This window comes from Gossypium arboreum, chromosome 6 (genome assembly GCF_025698485.1).
Source record: "Gossypium arboreum isolate Shixiya-1 chromosome 6, ASM2569848v2, whole genome shotgun sequence".
In the NCBI taxonomy this organism is placed as follows: domain Eukaryota; kingdom Viridiplantae; phylum Streptophyta; class Magnoliopsida; order Malvales; family Malvaceae; genus Gossypium; species Gossypium arboreum.
Genome location: NC_069075.1, coordinates 41,240,330 through 41,245,949, shown reverse-complemented (window position 1 = coordinate 41,245,949; position 5,620 = coordinate 41,240,330). Strand labels below are relative to the sequence as shown.

The 5,620-nt window shown below is 29.1% G+C and overlaps 1 long non-coding RNA gene across 7 annotated transcripts; it reads right to left on the bottom strand.

Annotated features, from left to right (window-relative positions):
- Nucleotides 1-459: 459 nt before the first annotated feature.
- On the bottom strand, nucleotides 460-4,574 carry LOC128293910 (uncharacterized). Of its 7 annotated transcripts, none has more exons than XR_008284039.1 (6): nucleotides 4,262-4,574; nucleotides 4,027-4,162; nucleotides 3,773-3,913; nucleotides 3,354-3,570; nucleotides 2,416-2,481; nucleotides 460-694 (listed from the first exon to the last, which is right to left on the bottom strand). It is a non-coding gene; the product is annotated as an uncharacterized LOC128293910 (long non-coding RNA). The 7 variants fall into 7 exon arrangements; XR_008284041.1 differs by having other exon boundaries at nucleotides 3,331-3,570; nucleotides 4,027-4,158; XR_008284040.1 differs by having other exon boundaries at nucleotides 4,027-4,158.
- Nucleotides 4,575-5,620: the final 1,046 nt, after the last annotated feature.

Here is a 5,620-nt window from a genome sequence, read left to right as displayed (position 1 = left end):
ACTAAGTCAATTCTAAAGACTTAAACTTTCATGCATGTCTATTTCTAAAGAAATCAAATTTTCATTGTAAATACTACGGAGCATACAAGCATTCCATCACTCAAGATAACATAAGAATAACTTAGATAAAATTAGAAATTATGCTTACATTTGAACAAACTTAAGAATAAAAATTCTCTCTGAACATTCATTTATTCACTATAGCAAAATTGACTTTTAGCGACGTCTTTTTAGGCTTTTAGCGGCGCTTACTAAAACTATTTACGGCATTTTTTCAAGCGCCGCAAAAAATGCCGTTATAGGAAACACCGCTAAAGTTTGTGACGTTTATCTAAAAAAATGCCGCTAAAGGTCATGACTTTTAGCAGCGCTTCTCCCACAAACGCCGCTAAAGGTCATAAAATTTTAAAAAATAAAATATTATAAAAAATACCGCAATTAAAATTCATTATCAAAATATTGAGAAGAAGAATAATATCTATGATATAATATATATCCCACCAAATAGAAAGTTTATCAATAACAATCAAACAAAATACCGCACTTATCATACTACACCAAAAATCTAACAAAATACAATCAGAACAAAATAATGATAGAATACACACTTTTAGATCAGCAATTAGCTCAAACAAGTCGCCACAATGCATGAATTCAGCTAATTCTGAACCATGCATCCAACAAAAACTCAAACCTGAGAAAAAAGAAACAAAAGTTAATGAATGACACATATAACGTCAAATTAATAATAAAATATGCAATTAACAAGTCAACATTAACGCCACATATAACATCAAATTGCACAACTTAATATACTCAATACATTAGCATAAATAACATCACATTGAACAATGAATTTAACACATTCGAATAGATCAATTTTAAGCTTACTAATGGTTAATTTAGCATGTGAACAGCATATAAATGTTTTGCATTTATAGCATTGTTTAATCAACTTCAAGCAGGAAATTAAATGCTGCAAATTTCCAGCATTCAAAATCATATATGGACAGCATTCAACTTCAAGCAATAAACAATAATTAAAACTACCATTTTTTTCAGACACGTATTTTTTTCTTAATTTAGGTTCTCTTATTTAGTAAATCATAATAAACAACATAAAACAACAAAAAAGTAACTCACCGACCACATCAATAAATTTCAAACACATATATTCTAGGATTCAATTATTCAAAGATTTGCAAGAAAATGTTGTTAAATCAAAGGGAAATAAACAATCGAAAAAAAAATAAAACACATAACAGGCAATAAACTATCAAAAAAATGACAACATCCAAAGATTTAAAAAAGACAAATATAAAAACTGTTTCATAAGGTTGAACACCGAAAGTATAACAAAAACACTAAAAAAAAAAAAAGAAGCATAAATATGATGGATTATAGAATGAGTTATGCTTTGTGGATAAGTGATCTTCAAAACCAAACCAAAAATAATTTTAATTGATTAAAAAATATATGCACTTAAATAGATTTGATTATTTTATTTTTATTAATAAAGTCAATATTATCTGGTTTATTTCATATTTATTGTTATTTAAAAAATTATATAATATTTATAAATATTAAATATAAAATATTAATCAATAATATAAAATACTTTTTAATAAGCCTTGCAAATACAATCTATCACTACACAATTTCAAAATGAACGAGTGAAAAAGTATTCCATAAATTAAACAATAAATCATCCCATACTATCCATAATTGAAAAATTTAAAAATATGCATTAAAACCTTCTACTATTAAAAATTTAGAATTTAGTCCATATATTTTTCCGAATCCAAAATTTAAGTCCAACTATTAACATTGTTTTAAAATCTAAAAATAGATAAACTAAATTCTTGAAAATAAAAGTATAGGGAGTAAATTTCAAAATTTAAAAGCATACATGGACTTATGACATATTTTAATCTTCTAAAATCCAAAATAAAGAATAAAATATTTAACTTTAAATCTAAAATTATATTTTAAAATTCATTTTTTATCTACCGATATACCATACTTCGGTCGGTAAAGGCGAAATCAATCGGTAAGCACTCATATAATTAGTACCAACTATATTTTATACCGGAATAACATTGACTACATTAAAAAATTCTGAATAACATTGGCTACATTAAAAAATTCTGAATAACATTGACTACATTAAAAAATTGCTGAAATCTAGACTCAATCTTAAGTCACACACATAATAGTGGGTAGTTGATTAATAAATTTGACTATTATGTAGGATCGACCCAAATAATTAAGGAGATTAAAAAAATATCATTTTTTTTGTTTAATTAATAAGCACAAATTTAATATGCAAAAGGAAATGAAGACTTAAAGTAAGAAATGCAGTTCCCTTTTCATGAATGTCAAGACAATGAGAGAACGGTGCAAGAGATAACAAACCTGGTTGGCATAACTGATACCCATGTTTGCCCAAGCACGCACATAGTTTGGCTTCAAATCTAGTGCCTAAAGATCCAGACATAGACCAAAAGACTAAATTCAATAGTGTTGAAAATATGGCTACCACAAGCAAAGGGAAGTTTATCATCAAATAATTTTAAATGGACAATCTCAGTAACAGAGGCTAAACAAATCAAACTGCATATGCAAGATCTGAATGCATTAAAAAAGGCATTTTGGAAGAGATGATCAAGGGTATATGTAAATTGAGGAAGTGCATAATCAAATCATCTAAATCAACCAATTGCTTCAACAAATCAAATAATTAATTACATGGAGCTGAATAGAAGAGCTAGTTTGTCTTCTAAGGTCCAACTAGGTGCAACATGTTATTTGGAGCATCTTTTTAGCAGCCTAAGGTTACAAAGATGGAGCAAGTAAATAATTCAACCCTATAAGAGAGCTGTATAACACACCAATGCATCACTTTACCATTGAAAGATAAGAAAGAAGAAAAATAGAGGAAAAGATGATTCAACCCATATGAGTTTGGCACACAAAAGATTGACATGTTGGGTTATCACATGTATGGCAGAAAACACTTTGATTAACACTAGAATATAACAATAACATTTCCAAAATGTAATGTTAGGGATAAGCTTCTAGTAATCTTAAGGAAACTTATATCCTGTCACCGTATGTAAAACTCTAAGTCCAAAATATAATCACTGCAGTCATGGAAATCATATGCAAAAAGACACTCTTGTAATCACAGCATTCACAACATAAGCAAACTATCCCACAGTAACATTAGAGGAAGTAGCTTACACTCAAACAAGATTGCAATATCAAGGCATTGTTCCAAAAGAAAAAAACTAACCAAAAAAACATAGAATTATACCCTAGTGTACTTACATATGCATAATACAAAGAATTACCAAGCTCTAGTGGCGCAAGAGTACCATACTCTGGGTGATGACGTAACCATCCATACAGATACTTTAAAGCAGCAGTTTGTTCCAATTCTGAACTTTTCAAATAGTATTATTTGTTTGACACTCCAAAATTTTAATCTCCTCCTACTAAGAAATGTTTGCATAAATAACATATATTTCCGGAAGTCTGCGATATTTTGTCCCGAGCAATAATCTGAACCTTTATCAAAGCAATAATATGTAGGAAAATGTTAAGTAGAGACACGAGAAGATAAATTAGGAGCCCATGTATGCTTGTTTATCCAGATATTTATCCATACGCATGCGGGTGAAATGTGCATAACAGTCTAAGTTGAAGCTGTCCAACATAAAGAAAAACCGAAAAAGAAAAACCCAGAGAAGCATAAACACTGTGAACTTACAGTCCCAGTAGCCCAAATCCAAGCCCTGAAAGTGAGAAGTAGAGGCTTAAGCTTAAGTTCCTTCATGAGAGTGAAGGCTTGTTCCCACTAGTATTTAGCTTTTGTGACACTTTTCTGAGCAGCCCAGATGGCATAATCCACCTAAGAACGAGATAAATAGCAAGGTTAGAAAGAAAAAAAGAAAAAAAAATACAAGCGAAGCAAATGTGAGAAAGCAAAAGCAAAAGCAAAAGAGGTAAAATAAGAGACAGAACTTGCAAGGCTTGGGTTTCAAGTTCACCGAAAGTGGCGAGTATGGAATAACTACGAGGCAAGTGCAAAAAATAAGGGTGCCATGGAGAAGCCTTTCCTTTATTGATTTCATATAACAAACAAACAGTGAATACCTACCTTGCAAATGAAAATAGGCAAATTAATTTAGTCCAGTCGTTGTGTTTGGTTGAAACGCAGATTAAAACATATATCGAATACTGAAACACAAAAGCAAACCTGGGTAGAAGAGTGAGAAGGATGGGATTTGAGTGCAAGAGACGAAGTTTCATCTCTTGAAAGAAGAGAGTCAGTTGTGATTAAGGCAGATTTTGGAACTTTAAGAAGCAACTCTCCTTTGCTAATCGGCCAGAGAGCAGCCACACCTCTTCCTCCAGCGCCAGGGAAGCAAGAGACACCTAGACAATGGAGATGCTGCTGTTGGAGAGTTTCTTTATTGAAAAGGGCAACGGAGGGGTGAGATTGGGGTTGTTTTGAGGATATTGATTTTAAGGGAAGAAATTAGGGGTTTTAGTGTCGCGCATGAGTAAAAGAAAACATTTTAGAAAGGAAAAGGATCCCATTTAAGTTAAACAATTATGTTTTTTTGCGGAAAAAAAGGCCGCTAACCCCTTAAATCTCTAATTAAATTTTACTTAAAACACATCATATTTATAAATACTTAAGGTAAAATTACTTAAACCTAATGACATTGTTTTAATTTTTTTATAAATATATACATGTTATTTTCATTTGATATTTATTAATTTTTAAATATAAACAAGTTAAATATTTTTAATTATTTTTTTCTATTAGTCATTGAATTATATGTAAGTTGTGGATTTAGTCATTTTATTTTAATTTTGTTATTTTTAGTCATTGTAATTTTGAAAATTTGAAATTGTAGTATTAATTAAATGGTAGCTATTAAATTCATTAAGTTTTGCTATTTCTAAAATCTAATGTAACAAACATATTACTCACAAAAAGCCGATTCTGGATTTAACGATTGTCATTTGTGTCAAAATTAAAATTTCAAAATTCGAAAAGTATAGGGACCAAAAATGATCTAATTGGATAACATAAACTCAACCTACAACTTTACGCACAATACCAAGACTAATAGCAGAATTTAACCAAACATATATAATTGCTATCATTTGAGTGATCATGACTAAAATTTTAAATTTTGAAAAGTACAAAAGATAAAATTGATCGATTTGAAAAATACTGAGGACTAAAACTAATCAAATTAAAATATAAGGACTAAATTTTAAGTTTAAATTTCACTTAAATAAATTAAGTGTAGAGGAATTAATTTGAATTGAATTATTTTAATATATCAAAATATTTTTAGATTAAATCTTGAACCATTTAATATATATATAAAGTTTATCTATTATCTCTTAAATAATTTAAACTATAATCATAAGTTTAATATATTCAAATTAATATTATCTCTTTTACAATTATATAAGAAATCGTTTAATATATAAATTAAAAAATACTAATTAATCTAAACCCTAAGCCTCTTAACCCCTATCCCATAAACACTAAACACTGAACACTAAACCCTTAACCCTTAACCCTTAACCCCAA